General features: G+C 41.0%; 1 protein-coding gene across 1 annotated transcript in view; it reads left to right on the forward strand.

Moving 5' to 3' along the window:
* MAML3 (mastermind-like transcriptional coactivator 3) overlaps positions 1-16716 on the forward strand; it is a 382444-nt gene that overhangs the window by 298642 nt on the left and 67086 nt on the right. The gene's annotated exons all lie outside the window — the stretch shown is intronic.

Below are 16716 nucleotides of genomic sequence, written 5' to 3' on the forward strand. Positions count from 1 at the left end.
TCTCTCCCTCTCCCTCCCCCCCCCTCCCCTTCCCCCCCCCCCACCTTCCTCTTTCTAATATATAGCCTCGGGTAAGGATTAAAAAAAAAAGATTTTTAGGAGCAAAGCTTCTCAGATATAGGTTAGTAAATTTTTGCTTTAATCTGCAAGGTTGGTTTAGTTTAGAATTTTAAATTCAGTCACACACATGCATAAAATAATAATAATAATAATAATATCTTAGGCTTGTATGATAGTTTCCAGTTTGCAAAGCAGCTTTCCATATGGCAGGTCTTGTCAGTTGCTATTTTTAAGCTAAGAAACCAAAGCTCAGAGGGAGATAAGTGACTCTTTTAGGGTCGTAGAACAACTAAGCAGCAGAAACAGGTATGGAAGCCAGGTGATGAGGCATCTAGTCTCATTCGCCATTGAGCTTATATTGTCTCTCTAAATTACTATGGAGAACTTGAGCAAATTACATTGTACATTATAAATTTTAATGCTAAAATGTGTACTTTAGAAATTTTTCACAATATGCATGTTTTTTCAAATCATGAATAACTGTACCATTCAAGATGATCTTTCCAATATTATTTGAAGTGATTCATTCTAGTCATTTCTATGCATGCTAAAGCTAACATAAGGTTTTGATATATACAGCATTAAATCTGTATATAAATGAAGCATTTGGTTTTGTATCTTATTTTTTCACTCCTTCATCGAGAATTTGTTCTTTGTCATTAAACATTATAAAACATGATTTTTAATGCCTGCATAATTTCCCTGGTCTAACTATCCCATAAATTATTTAAAATTTAATCTGTACCCAATTATTGAACATTTTAGTTATTTACCTTTTTTGTTTACAAACATCCTTGCAAACAAATCTTCAGTGGAATTTCTAATTATTTTTATAGTACAGATTCCTACGAGAGGAATTGCTGGATTGGAAGTTATTACAGTAACAACTTTTTAGAATCTTGACATGTGCTGTATGATTGGTTTTCAGAGTGATTTTTATCCATTTCCACCAGCCATCTGAATAAGCTCTCTCTCTCTCCACACCCTTTCCAGAATTAGGAATCATGAGCTTAAAAAAAATATTTTGCAATATAATAATAAAAAATATATTTTGATATTTTAATTTGCAGTGTATGATCATTAGTGAGATTAAACATCTTTGTTAAGAATTATTGGCTAAACTATATTTTTCATTCATAAACTGTCTTCTATTCATGCCTGTTCCCCATTTTTAGGGAAATTTCTTCTTTTTAAAAACTCACATATTACATTATTTGCAAATATTTCATCCCATTTTTTAAAATATATTTTATTGATTTTTTACAGAAAGGAAGGGAGACGGATAGAGAGTTAGAATCATCGACGAGAGAGAAACATCGATCAGCTGCCTCCTACACACGCCCTACTGGGTATGTGCCCGCAACCGAGGTACATGCCCTTGACCAGAATCGAACCTGGGACCCTTGCATCTGCAGGCCAACGCTCTATTCACTGAGCCAAACCGGTTAGGGCTCATCCCATTTTTAATTTGCCTCTTAATTTGTAAGGTTTCTAAAGTGCAGTCTTAAATTTTTTTGTAATGAAAACTGTTAGCTTCTTCTTATGTAACTTCTAGTTATTTTATACTTAGAAAAATGTTACACCAAAATCATTACATATTGACTTTTTAAACAATTTTGGGAGTTCATTTTTTTACAGTTAATTATGTGCTTCTCAGAAAATGTATTTTGGTGTAATGGTGAGGTGCAGTTCGACCTTTTCTCCCAACTCTTATCTGTTTAATAATCCTTTCTTTCCCCATATATTTAACATGTAGCAAATTTTTAAGATCTCCTTTTGGACTATCATTCCTCTTTCATTGACCCATCAATTGTTTCACCAATAGCACAATTTTCAATTATTCTGGCATTATCGTAGGTTTTATTGTCTCATATTGCTCATCTTTAGCTCTTCTTCCCAGTTTATTTTTTCAGAATAACTATAAAAACATTTCATTAAACCTATAAATTAATCTCTCTGGAATGTTCATTTGAATTACATTAAATCTGCAGAATAATTTGGGAAGAATTGTCTTCTTCACAAACATACGATCTTTCCATTGAGTAATATGAACTTTATCTCCATTCAAGTCTTCTTCTTTAAGTCTCTAATTTTCTTCATATAGTTCCTATTTGTTCCTTATTAAGGTTATTCCTGGGTAATTCAAGTGTTTAATTATTTCTGTTTCTGAAAGCATTAAAAAGTGGCATTTTTTAAAGTAGGGTCCTGATTAGCTAAATTGGGGTTAGGCTATGAGAAACCCCAACAGAACCTGACAAGCTAGAAGTCATTAGTAATTAAATAATTTCCAAAGGAAAATTAATTGTATTAAATTAGCCCATTTTGAGGTATTATTTCTGGTACAAGAAGTGTCCAGTTGCTATTCTTATATTACCAGCATGGCTATGCCTAATAATATGCCACTCTTGTCAATGAGTAAGCAAGAGAGAAATGAAATAACAAATTCATTTTTAAACACGTTGCTCTGTGTCATTATTACATGGCAATGTTCCAGATGCTATTCCCTACTTCTAAAGTCATACTTCTCTCCTAAGTCAGGTCTCAGGCTCTGCCTCAGTAGAACTTTCTTTTGATTTCCAAAAACATAGATAGTTCCAATACATAAACACAGTTAAGGCTGTATGCATATATAAATTAACATGTTTCTAGAAAAAAAGATGTATTACAGAATTTCAGAGCACAGATTGACCTTAGAAATCAGCCAGCCAAAGCCTCTAGTCTTATTAGGATCCATGAATGCCCTGAAATTGTTGGTGAGATGTGTTTGTGTAAGTATCTTCATGTGGGCATCTTCTGAGAGAGTCTGTAGCTGCATTTCATGTGCTTGCCCATTGTCTCAGACCCTAAAATCAGGTGAGAATGGTTGGGCTACGGTAAGTCTGTCATTCGTCAGATGAGAAAGCAAAGTTGTTGAGGAGACAAACCTTGGGTACACAGCTCTCCAGGGGCACGGCCAAGGCAGGAAGTTGGGCGTCCCGATGCCCAGCCTTTTCTGCAGCACCTTCCTGCTCACTACCTCTGAAGTCTGCCCTGTCCCTGCACACCCAGTGCAGTGTGCCTGCATCATGGGAGCTAGGGCGGTAGAACTGGTGTGGAATTTGGAGCCAAGGTCCCAAATTGAGATTTGGCTTCGGGCTCATTGTTTGTGTGACCACTCAGGGCAAGGTATTCAACTCGGGCCTGTTTCTTCTGTGACATTGAGTTGCAGAAATAAAACCTATCTCACAGAGTTTTAAAGAAGATACAGTGAGATGATGTGTGTATATACATACATTAGTTCCCCCTTACCTTCAGACCACAATAATACCAAACCCTATATGTACTGTTTTCTCCCATACATACATACCTGTGATAAAGTTTAATTTATAAATTAGGCAATTTCATGGATAGATTTGTTCTTACCATAGATCTTAGCATCCTTAGCATATGCTACAAGATTTATATTACCTTCCAATAGAAGGTTCTGGCAACTTAAGAACCAACCAGCTCATTCTATGTATCCCCAGTTATAGGACATCTTCAGGCTACCCGTCCTGGGCTCACCTACCCTATCCTGGCCCCCCGGGTCCCACAAGGCTAGTGAGTTGGAGCTCACCTCTCACGAGGAACTGGAATTTGGAGGTAGTCTGAGGCTAATCTGAGCCCTAGGATTGAAACTCCACAACGAGAACCTTGGTGTTTGGAAATAACCAGACGGCCAAAGCCCTCAACCACATACCCAGCCTCACTTGGGTATCTGGGGAGCCTAGACCCGCGGCCACCTGCCCTGTACTTGAGAGTTCACTCTCTACAAGACTGTCCTCCAATTTCACATCTTTTCTTCTCATCGAACAGCTTTCCCTCTTTAGTGATTCGCTCCGGTCCTGATACTAAGCACCGTTGCTGCCTGGGCTTTCCAGAGAGGCAGACATGAGCAGTCCTGTGGGCCACAGGTCAGCACCCTCTTCCTGCTCCCTTAGATGCTGACCCGAGCCTGAAACCCAGCCTCAGCTTTGCCATCTTCACTAGGACACATCTGTTAGGGCCTCGTTTGGGGTGGGGGAAAGTCCGCTCCTGCCCGAGGTACCCTCCTCCTCCCCTCCCGGCCCCACTCCTGCCCAGGCTTCCTCACTCTGAGCAGCGCAGGGAACCTGCCCCTGTAAGTTACCTTATCTTGGGGCAGGGCTGCCAGATTTAGAACACAAGCAAACAAACAAAAACAGGAAGCGCAATTACATTTGAATTTCAGATCAACAACAAAAACCTTTGTTTAGAACATGTATTAGTGTAAGTTGTTGGTCTGAAATTCAAATCGAATGGGGTGTCCTCTGTGTTATCTGGCATCTCTGCTAGGGAGCCCTGCCTGTCTTGGGGGCGTGCTCAATGCCCTCTCAGGCAGAGCTATCTGGCGATGGTGATGGCCCGGCGCCTGAAGCTGGCCTGTGCCCCAGTGGGCTCCTTGTGAAGCCTGGTTATTTCTGAGAACTAAGCAGATTCCAGCTGGATCTGTTGGTCAAGCCCAGGCCCCTCCAAGCCCGCCTGGTGAGCACCAGGCCAGATCCCTAAAGATCTCCCTCCGTGGATGCAGCTCTTTATAAGCATCAAAATGTCATTTGATTTTTCTCTCTGCCAAGAGTTCCTCCAATTTTTCAAATCAGGGCCAGAAATATTGCAGATAACGCAAACAATTTGCCCGTCCTGTCTCTCCTCAGCAGGATTACTGGTTGCAGAATAAATGAAATCAGTGTTGTTTACAACTCATCATCCAAAATTATTATTCATTTCGGGCAAATGGCTGTTTGTGAAACTAGTCGGCCATATTTTGAGTCTTTTCTTCCATTCCTTTCAGAAATTAAAGCTGCTTTTGAGTTTTCTCATGGAAGCAAACCAGAGGGCTCTCTGACTCGCCCTGTTTCCCCTTGTGTGTGCAGTAGTCCGGGGAGGGAGGCCTGCGTCCTTGCTAAGGCCCAACTGGCGACGGAAGGGGTGCTGTGCTCTTTTCTTCTCTTCCCTATCTAAAATTTCTCTCTGATCCATCAAACGTCTACAGCCGGAACTTTATACTTTTCAGTGAATTGTGTATTTTGTCCTCCTTTTCCTCTTATTCTCGCCATCGAAAGAAAGACTAAATACACAGATATTTGTGACGGCCCCATACACAGGAGTTTATACCTCGGAAAGGCAGCATCTTTATAACTTTGCCTTTGCAGAGACCAAACACGTCGGGTTCTGTGTGTGCGTCTCTCAAGGAAGATGCAGGGAATCATGAAGCAAATCTGGACAGAGCAGCAGCCCTCTTCCAGTTCTGACGACTTCTGAGTCATGCCCTCACCAACCCTCACCGGGAAACATTGAAGCATATGTACTTTGGGTGGTACATGGAGCGTGTGTGTTTTTAAGTGTGAGCTGTTAAAGTCTGAAAAAAACAAAGCCTGGTTCCTCTTTTCTCAATGAAAATAGTGTTTGTCATAGGTTTTATACTATAATAATATACCTAGCTGTTCTTTAGTATGATTGAAAAAATAAATACCGTCTTTTACAGTGCAGTTGTTTTATACAAAGATTTACATTATTTTCCTGATACTATAAATATTTGGTCTCATATTCCCTTTTTTCTCCTATTTCCCGTACTTCCCCCAAAGCCGAGAGGGTAAATATTAAAGTCCATTTGCTTCTGTTTAAATAGGAGCCACCGGGCTCACTGGGAGCCCTCCCTCTGGAAAATATTCCTGACGTCCCACAATTGACATTATTTGTAGTTTTGTGCTTTGTCCTCATGTGGTGTAGCGGGAACTGCTTGATTCAGAGTCCAGTCTTTAGTTTCTATAGGACAAAAGACACGATCCCTTCAACCTGGAGGGAAAGATGAGGGGGGCTCCTTCTGTCTTCCTTCCTTCCCTGCCCCAGCCCCTGGCTCATCCTGCTTCTAGTTCATGGTTCTTTTCTAGTTTCTTTACCTGAACCTGATCATGACTATCTTATGAGGACAGGAAGAGTTCATTTAAGTGCCTTCCTTGGGTTTTTGACCTCCCTTCCCACCGTCCAGGGCTTAAATTGACCTTCTGTTTTTCCTTACACACACACACAGTTCATCTATGACTATTTGTCTAGTTATTTTCTGAGCTCAGTTGCTTCAACCTTGAAAGTAGAATAGCTGCCTTTATCATTAGACAATTTGTAGCGTTAGGTTGATGTATGGTGTCAAGATGTTTTTTCTTGCCAGAATCACTTGAAGGACTGTTGATTCCAAACAAATATTAGAAATGGCCATAACTCATAGAAGTGATTTGCTTTAGAAGAAGTTGGTCATCTAATTATGTGTAGTATTTCACGCACAAAAATGGCCCCACTCGCCTACAAATAATGAAGATCATGCTTTTGAATGTTCTCGCCCAATCTTTTTTTAAAAATATTTCTATTGATTTTAGAGAGGAAGGGAGAGGGAGATAGAAACATCAATGATGAGAGAGAATCATCGATCAGCTGCCTCCTGCACAACCCACACTGGGGATCAGGCCACAACCTGGGCATGCGCCCTTGACTGGAATTGAACCCGGGACCCCCCAGTCCACAGGCCGATGCTCCATCCACTGAGCCAAACCAGCCAGGCTCACCCAATCTTTGAACCTAGGGGAGTAAGGATACAGTGAGGCTGGCTGGGGTTGGAATGCCCGTATTAACCATGGGCCAGAAAAGAAAGCTTAAGAAAGAAACTCAACACCGTACCCTAAGTTTAGGCCTCTTTAACTGCCTAAACTAATTACTTATAGACCATGATATTCAGCTGCGTGTAATCTGCCCAGCTCAGATAAAGAGATAAACTTATTAGATATTTAAAATTACAAAATTTAGAGGGTGAAGGTCACAAATGAACCAGGTAGAGGTTCAGGATTTAAAAGGAAATGCTCATACATCCTTATTAAATTGGATAACATTCCCTATTTTAAGGTAAAATACCCAAAATCATTTTGTTATTTTCTTTCATTTTGGACATGAGGCCTGGACTAAGTTTAGAAATTGGAAGAATGTCAGTCTCCGAGGGCCTGTACTTTCTACACTTGGAGGGAGCAGTATTTTTGTGCAATTGGCCCCGATCTGTCTACCTCGTAGACTCTGAGCCATGTGATACTTGCACGAAGGAGATTCTGGGGGTAATCGCAATCAGGAAAGTGCATCATGACCAGTGACTGGTGGGCTTGACCATAAGAAGCCCAGCCAGGTGACAGCTGTGGCCTGTGTGTTGACTTTATCTTTCCATTGCGCTTTGCAATAAGTAAGGTCCGGGCTACCCAGGGGCAAGGAAATGTTAGGTTTTCACATCCTGCACTTAGTAATTCAGAGAGGTTCAAAAGAAAATTTTAGAACTGACCCCTTTTAAAAATTCATTAGAGCTTGAACTAATTTGTGAGAAAGGTAGCATAGTTATCCCCATTTTAAAGATAGATGCAGAGGCTTTGGAAATGGGTAAGTACTTTCCACGTGGCAGAACTGAGGAAAATTCTAAAGCTTTGTCCCATGTCTAGTTGGGCCCATTGCCTTTCAGTACTGACAACTGCAATACAGGTGTAATAGAAGCAGTTCCTGAAGGTGGCTAGCCAACCGTCTTTTTGTGTTCATTCTTTACACCTTTGGATATTAAGCTTGAGCTGGGTACACAGTTTAGCTCTGTCTAGGACAGTGATGGCGAACCTTTTGAGCTCGGCGTGTCAGCATTTTGAAAAACCCTAACTTAACTCTGGTGCTGTGTCACATATAGAAATTTTTTGATATTTGCAACCATAGTAAAACAAAGACTTATATTTTTGATATTTATTTTATATATTTAAATGCCATTTAACAAAGAAAAATCAACCAAAAAAATGAGTTCGCGTGTCACCTCTGACACGTGTGTCATAGGTTCGTCATCACTGGTCTAGGATAATGGGTAGAATGTCATAGATTAAAGACACTTTGAGGGTATTGGGGTTGGGTTGAGCCAAATAAAGTTGCTGACATTCAGCTGTTTTTGACCTACAAAAATGGCCATTTCATGTGGCTCAACCTAATGCATACCACTCATTTTACATTTGGCACCAAGTTTCAGAAAGAGTAAATGACTTTTTTCTTATTTTAGTATGAAAAATTTAAAACAGAACAAGTGTTAAGTGACTACTACAATTATATATATACTAGAGGCCCATTGCAGGAAGATTCCTGCAAGAATAGGGCTTCCTCAGTCCTATTCCTGCAAGAATAAGGATTCCTGCTCTCTTCTCCACTGCCACGCTCCCTCCCGTCTCCACTGCCTCGACTCCGCTCCCGTGTCCACTGTCTCGGCTCCCTCCCTTCTCCGCCACCTCGCTCCCTTCTTGGCTTCCTTCTACGCTGTCTTCAGTCTTCGCTCCGCTCCTGCATATGCAAATTAACTGCCATCTTTGTTGGGTTAATTTGCATACTCATCATGATTGGCTGGTGGGTGTAGTGGAGTGACACCAATTTACATGTTTCTCTTTTATTAGTGTGTGTGTGTGTGTGTGTGTGTGTGTGTGTGTATGCTACCCAAACTCAATTATCAAGATAGTGCCATACTTCCTTAATCAATCCCTCCCCACTTTTTTTTTTTGGCTGAATTATTTTAAAGTAAGTTTCTAGACCTCAGGTCACTTCACCCCTACACTGTGTTCTGTTCTAAAATATGGATTTTTAAAATATAACCACAATGCTATTATCACTCAAAATTACTAGTAATTGCTTAGTCTATATTAACATGGTCTCAAAAGTGTCTTTTATTGTTGGTTTTATGGTAGGTAACTATACAAACAAGCCTACCTATATTGTATGTGGGTGTTACATCTTCAAGTCTCTCTTTTTAGTGGGGGAGCACATTTATTTTATTTATTTCTTTTTTCCCCTCTTGCTGTAATATTTTCAAAGCAAATTCCCACTACACCTGCATTTGATCTCTGCCTCTCTCTGTGGTCACCGGCCAGCCAGGAATGCCCTCCCTGCTGAGAATGGGAGAATGCCCCTTTCCACCAAGGATGTGGTGTTTCAATTAAGTCTCTTTTAATCTGAAGCAGCACATCTCTCAACTCCTTTTTATTACATGCCCTTCATTTATTGAAGAAACTGGGTCAGTTGTCCAGGGTCACATTCTAGATTTACCTCTTCAGTGCCAGATGATGTTGTTAACTTATAAGTGATCCTAACCATGGCCTCTCACCTGCTCTCCTGACCACAAAGCAGGTGCCCCTCACCATGTCCCACAGCATGAACCTACACACATGCTCATCACTCAGGTGGCCGGGACCACCCCTTAACTGGACTCTACTTAGTTAGATATCAGCATGTGCGTGTGTATATCGCCATTGTGCTTTTTTATTACTTTAAAGTAATGCTAACTTGACTTGAAGTAAACTATAAAACTGTGTGACGTTGCACATGACATGAATGTTATTTTCTTCAGTTATAAGAACAAATTGAAAGTTCCAATGTCAATAAGCAGTCTCTCATGGAGCACCTGTCCTGGGCCAGGCACCTTGATGTTATCACTTTTAGGCATCACCACAATCCTGTGAATTACCAGCCCCATTTTACAGATGAAGAAATTATTTAAGGGAACTTAAATAATCTACGAAGGCCCTCTAGATCCAAGTCCGGTGCTCAGGTATAAAATAAGGTCTGGAAATCCTAACTACTGAGTCGTTGTACTAATCACCATTCATTCATTCATTCGTGCTATGTCCCAGGCATTATGCTTGGCTTTGGTGAATATTCATTCTCTTTTGATTTATGATCACTTTAAAGCATATATTATTGTAACCTTTTTTACAATTACTAGTATAGTGGTAAGGATGGAATTGGCCTCTGCCTTATGGCTCAGGATCTACTATTAGGTGTTTGCTGTTGTTTCTGAAAGGATGAGCTAAACCATGGCCTGCCCAAATCTATGTTGGTTGGTTTGTTTTTTAAGACATATAACCAAATTTTCCATTATAATGGGCCAGTTCCTTTGGAAGTTGGAGCCCTAGAGTTCACCCCCCTAGGAAACTGATGGGGTATTCAGCCTAAAGGACTCTCACTGCAGATGAAAAGCCTGGGGAGAGGGTAGCGTCTCTGAAAATCCACGTAGGGTCTTTGTACCAGCTGGGCTTCATTTCAGAATCTACTGCTGTCATTACAAAATAGCTGTTTTCTCTTTAATCTGTGTGCCACATTGCAGCAATTTTCATCAAAAATATATTAAGCCCCTGCTGTAAATTGGCCCCACAGACCCTTGTCAGACACGTGAAGCGTAAAATATCTTCTTATTTCAAAGTTTTTTCTCTCTCTAAAACCCTAGCAGATATCAGCAGCTCCTACAGCCTCATAATAGTCCATCATGTCTGTAAGCCAAGGATTATAATGCGTAACGAATCTAGTTCAATGTCAGAGACGGATCTGAGCCTTTGTTTCTAAAAAGTGACAGAAAAATCATCCAAGAATAAAAATGAAAGCCCCCACATTTCACTGTCTGATGAAATCTCACCGCAAATTGCCCGCCGAGGAAAAATGAATTTTCTAACCTCAGAGAAGAGGTTTTCGGGTGCTACCTAAAACTTACCTACCTCGATGCCAGGTTGGGGTGCAGCTGTGCCTCAGAAGGTATGTTATGCTATGATGAGGGTGGGGGCTGGAGGCGTGAAGTGTGGGTATCCACCTTCAAGAGACAGAAAGGGTCGTATTCGCCGGTGCATTTCTATTCTAGTCTACATGCGTGACTCCTTCTCCTGGAGGACGTTCGGATGCTCCAGAGGTGTTTTATGTCCCTACAGCAGCACTACAGTGTGTTGTAAGTGGTGACAGCTTGAAACCTCATTCAAGAGGGTCGCTACGAAAAAACCCAGGAGCTCATTTCTGGCTTGCAGCTTTCCAGACACTGCAGCTCTGTGGTAGGGAGGTCTGGTCGACCTGATGCTGAGACCACCTGTCTGTGTTACGGAGAAAAAAATGGAGTTCATTCCTTACTGGAAAATGTGACTTTGAATATTTCTTCCACTTTTTCAGTTTCTTGTACAAGAGAACACAAAGAACTGTGGTGCCTTAAACATTTCCCCCCAGAAGCTCCCATAACAGAACAGCTTTGACAATCTAACAGGAAATTGCCTCCGATTTTTAAACCATTCTAATTTTACCCTTAACACTCACTAAAATGCATTCAGAAACATTTCATGTAGTGTATGCACGACACATAAAGCATGACCCATTCAACTGAAGTCTAATTTTGTTGACATCCTTACACTTCTGTTTTAAAAAAAACAACAGCCAGAAGTCTACATGTTAAGGGGCTTCCGAATTGACTTGCTTGTTTTTCTCTACAATAAAATGTCTATGAAATTCAACACTATGTTAGGGTTGTTGTTGGGCCTAGTCTTTTTTTATGACTACTATTAATGAGATTTCAAGTTAGACAGTTTTTCTGGCTTCCCTGAATTTTAGGATGGATTATTGACATACCTACCTGACAGGTATGATGCAAATCTTGCATTGCTTCAACTCCGCCTGCCCCCCTAACTCTGTGTGGCTGCCCTTCTGAGCCCTGGGGAAGGAGCAATATAACACTAGTCTCAGTCACTTTCTAAGAGAGATAACTATATTGGTGAGGCAGAATGATTTTTTTCCTCAACACCTTCAGCTATTTGGGAGTTTCTAGGTGTCATTGCCACCAATTCTTACCTTCTTTCCAAAAAGAAGCCTTCAGGGCAGGCAACCTCCTGGCTCCTGACCCCAGTCTATTAAGCAGCGTGAAGACAGGAATAATCTTAGCCAGCTCCACAGAGGAGCAGAGACTGTTGGCAGTGCCAGTCACCAGAGTCGAATACAGATGTGCTCATTCCTCCAGCATGGAATACAGAGGTGCCCCTCAAGCTGCATTTTAGCCACAAATCTGGGAGCACACAAGCTAGCATTTTTCCAATAGGAAGTCATTTAAAAACAGTTTTTCAGACCAAGTAGAAGCCCAAATTTAGGGGCCATCTCAGTAGTCATAGGGGTTCATAGGAACTGCTAGCATGGAGATGGAGGGGGTTAGAAATAGCATGACCCGTTCAACTGAATTCCAACTTAATTGACATCCTTACTGGAAAATATGACTTGTGAGTAGACATACAGGCAGGGCCAGGAACAGAGGGAGGTGAGTAAGGCGCATAGGCCTCGCACAGTGTGAGGACACTGGCCACCCCATGGCTGCCTGGGTTTATTTTGCTGATTCAACCCACTGCCTTGGTGACTGGCCACTCTCCTCACCATTCTACACATGTCCCTCCCAGTACTACACTCCTGGTCATAGAGGAGAGCCTTCCCAGCTAGAGCATCATTCTTTGGCCAAGGGTGTATAACTCCTTTGTCTGTTATCTGGCATTCTGAAGAAATATGGTGTTCTGGTTACTCTTACTGGAGTAAATAGAATCCTGAACGTGAATATTATCAATTTGCTCCAAAAAAGTATTACATTAAAATGAAGTAAGTACAGCATAATCTTTCTTTGATAATGGGATCATAACAGTGCCCAGGGGGTCATAGGCACCAACACCAGTTACCCACGCAGGACAGTCTCTTAGGTACATGAGTACTTCCTGACAAGGAGTTCTAGCTAATGTTAAAAGGTGAGGGGCCAACATGTATGGTGCTATTTTTTAAAATCTTTTTCCTTCTAATTAGGAAAGAAATGCATTCTTAGTGCACAGCTATAGTAATATTCCTCTAGACTGGTGAGTAGACCCTAGAGGCAGGATGGTCACACATCCACCTGTAGATGCTGGCTAATAGCATATGAACAATTGAGAGAAGAATGCATAGAATACCCTTTGGAACTGAAGATCTGCATTTCTGGACTGAGTGTGTAGGGTGGGTTGTTTGGTAGTAGCAGTATAAATCAGCTCAAATAAACCAAATCAAATATGTGTATGTATGTACATACATATATACATGTACTCTGGCACTGAGTACATTGCCTTAGTCTTATTGCTATCTGGGTAGCCTATAAAAAGTACATGACATTTTTAATGCTATACATCTGAAAATACAGACCTGAACAGAAAAGCTATGTGAGCTTGGTTCATTCACTTAATTAACTCTACATAGTTGTGAGATAATGTTATTGTAGAATATTTGTAATTCAGAGCCCGTTAATTTGTAAGGAACATAAATAAATCAATATCAACAAAATTTATTTCTTAAACATTTTTAACCTGAATTGGTATTAAGACATCAGCTTAATTCTCTATTCCAAAACCATCAACACTGTTTTAAATAAGCTCTTTGTACAGGATATTGTTTGCTTATTGTTATGGGCAGAATTAGACTTGGTGACCTCTCAGGTTTCATTTAGCTTTAATATACCATGAACTTAAGTCTTGTCCCTTTGTATGTACAGTGACTGTGTTTTTATTCTCTCTGTATGTCCATGAGCAGAACTGCATGCTTGACCACTGGCACAGTGCCTGCGATTTAGCAATTGCTCAATAAATGACTGGATTGAATTGATTTGCTCGAAGTAGCTAAAACGTAGGTAGCACTGTCTGCATTCATGCTTCTCTAGCCTATGACATGCATTGGCCCAAATACCAGAAAGCTCTGAGTTCAGAGATTCTAGCATGTCCATACTCCCCAGCAGACAGAGCCTCCATTACTGATGTGTCCATCTGTCTGCAGCGCTGCTCCGGGAAGGAACGCCTTCTCCTATAACAATGCCGGGAGCTGGTTAACAATAGCTTATGTCCTTGAGGAAGCGATACAGAGCACGTGGCTGGAACACAGTGGACTAGAAACACTGTATTGTAAGATATGCTTTAGGTTCTGGAATAACGTTGGTTTTGGAATAATGTAGCTTGTGGCCAAACAACTCATGGTTAACTTGTAGGAAGGGAATTTCCCTGTGTTATGAGTAAATCTGCCTTCACTCTCATCTTGAAATTAATATAAATAAATGCACTGAAGAGAATACTTACATATATTATGAACGTTTTTATTATACTTCAAAGGAAGTATAATAAAATACTTCAGAGGAAGTATTTATAACTTTATGTCAATGATAATCTGTTTGGATCAAGGGTACCTTGTTTTCTTCAAGGTTAATGGATGAAAATATACTTTATAAACTAAAAATTTATATAAGGATAAGGTTCTAGTGTCATAAAACTTTTGAAACTCAGTGCCTATTACAAGTTCAAAGGATACTTAAACAAAATTTCTCTCTAAATTTTCTATAAGTTTGATTTAATATCATAATATCAGCTTAGCTTTCTATTCAAAAATTCTGTGTAATTTGTTTTAAATGTCTTTTTAAATGATATAACCTCCTCTGCAAAACTGTCAGAATGAAAAAGAGGGGGCACTATAAAAATTTTCAAGTTTCTCCATGTTGCTGTGGAAACTTAGTCAAAAGCTGGCTGGTTAAGGAGATTTTAAATGTAAGATTACTCAGGTACAGCATTATTCACAATAACCAAAAGATGTAACAGCCCAAATGTCCATCTACAGATGAACAGATAATCAAAATGTAGTATATTCATACAATGGGATATTATTCATTCAGCCTTTAAAAAGAATGAAATTCTTATACATGCTGCAACATAATAAACCATGGAAACATTATGCTGCATGACATAAGTCAGACATGAAAGCACAAATATTACACAACTACATTTGTAAGAGACCTAGACCAGGCAGACTCATAAGACAGAAAGTGGAACAGTGGTTACCAGGGTCTAGGGCAGTGGTTACCAGCGTGGGGCACACTGGGGGGCAATTTGATTTTTAAGGAGGACAATTCGAGAATGAGTTATTAACAGTGGATTTTTTGCATTTCTTATGGTTCCAGGGGCCTCAGATACAGTATGTAAATATATATTGTGACATATTTATGCATTTCAGTTCTCTATATGTTTTGAAACTTTATTTGCTATTTTTTCATATTACTTCATATTATTATTATTTTTTTAACAATCTCCTAGTGATTTTTTCCTTAGTACTTCAACTGTCCTTCCATTCTTTTATTTTTCTCGTTCATGGATGCCATGTTCTTTGGAAGCTTGTTTAGACCAAGTTAATGACCTTTTAGGCTTCCTCCACATGAATAGGAGTTCTTTTTGAATAATAAGAATTGTATGTCACGGGGGTGGGAGGGAGGGGGCATCAGGATTTTAGAGATGCTTAGCTGGGCCTGGCCTAAAAAAGGTTGGGAACCACTGGTCTAGGGGAAGTTATTCTTTAATGCGCACAGAGTTTCTGTTTGAGATGATGAAAATATTCCAAAAGGGGGCAGTGGGGATGGTTGCATGACATTGTGAATATACTAATGCCACCGAATCGTACACTTAAAAGTGGTTAAAATGATCCATTTTGTTATGTGGATTTTCCGCAATTTAAGAAAGTGGTTCGTTCTACACATCAAGGGGGAAAAAAGATTACTTAGGTCATTTTAAAAAGGGGTGGAGATCATATATTGTTGGGGTTTTCTTTATCATTATTGGTTCATTAGACTTGTAGGTCTCCTACTAAGCTTTTTATAATTCTCACCCCCCTCACCCCCACCCCCCCCCGGGAGTTGGTATTTTTAGTGCCTTGATTTTATACTCGATAAAACTGAGATGTACAGAGTTCACCTAACTTTCCTGAGGTCACACCATGCTCCTCCGAATCCATGGCCCAGACCCTCTCTGACACCCCACGCTGTTTCCATGGGGATGTCGTCTTCCTTCTTGAAACTCCCATCTCCTGGCACCCACGGCATTCCTCCTCCTCTCCCTGCCACTCCCGTCACGTACTCCGGGTCTTCATCTTTGACCTCTCTTCCCCACTCTACCTTTCTCATAAACCTTAAACGAAATGCCGAGTTCACCAGAGGTCCACCTGCTGTTTCCTTTTCTTCCCAGGCCTCACTTTCTCCCTCAGCTGACATGCTGTTCAGTCTTCACCTGGGGACCAAGCTCTCCAGGTTTTTTTCTGGGCCCTGCCCCCTCCACTTCATTCCAGGGGTGGACATTACCTCTCTCCCTCTCTTGATCACTACGGTGGAGTTGACTAATGGCCCAGGCCAGGTGAGTGGCCCCTTCATCCCTTGCTGCTCCCTGCCTGTTCCCAGCATCCTCGGAGAGATTTGTTTGACCAGCATCCTCAGGGAGTTGTTAGTTGAGAGGCTCTGAGTAATTACAGTTTTCCACTCGAGCTTCCAAACAAGGTCTGAATGTCCCATGTGCCAAACCTACGTTCCCACAGTCAGCTAGACTCCTGAGAATACCACTCCGGCGCCTCGAGCTCGGCATATTCAAAATCTAGTTAGTAGCTTCACAAGCTTCTCCATCACCCTCCTTCCGTGGGCGTCAGTCCCCACGTCCAGATCCTCCCATGCCTTTTGTTTCGCCCCCTCCTTTCTGAACTCACCAGCCTTGCCCTCGTTGAGGCTGTAATAAACCTTTGTAATAACCTCCTTGTTGTCCTTTCTGATCTCCAATATTTTCTGTATTCCAAGATCCCCTAAAAACCATGATTATCTATCACTCCCTTGGTCAGTTCCCCAATACTTACAGACTAAAAACCATCTTCCATGACATTCAAACCCCTACAGACACAGATTTCAAGCCCTCATCCATCCAAGCTTCACCCCTGCATCGTGTCACCCTGGACAGCCCCCCGTCCCCACCCACAGACTGGGTTTGC

This window comes from Myotis brandtii, unplaced genomic scaffold (assembly GCF_000412655.1).
Source record: "Myotis brandtii unplaced genomic scaffold, ASM41265v1 scaffold53, whole genome shotgun sequence".
Lineage (NCBI taxonomy): Eukaryota > Metazoa > Chordata > Mammalia > Chiroptera > Vespertilionidae > Myotis > Myotis brandtii.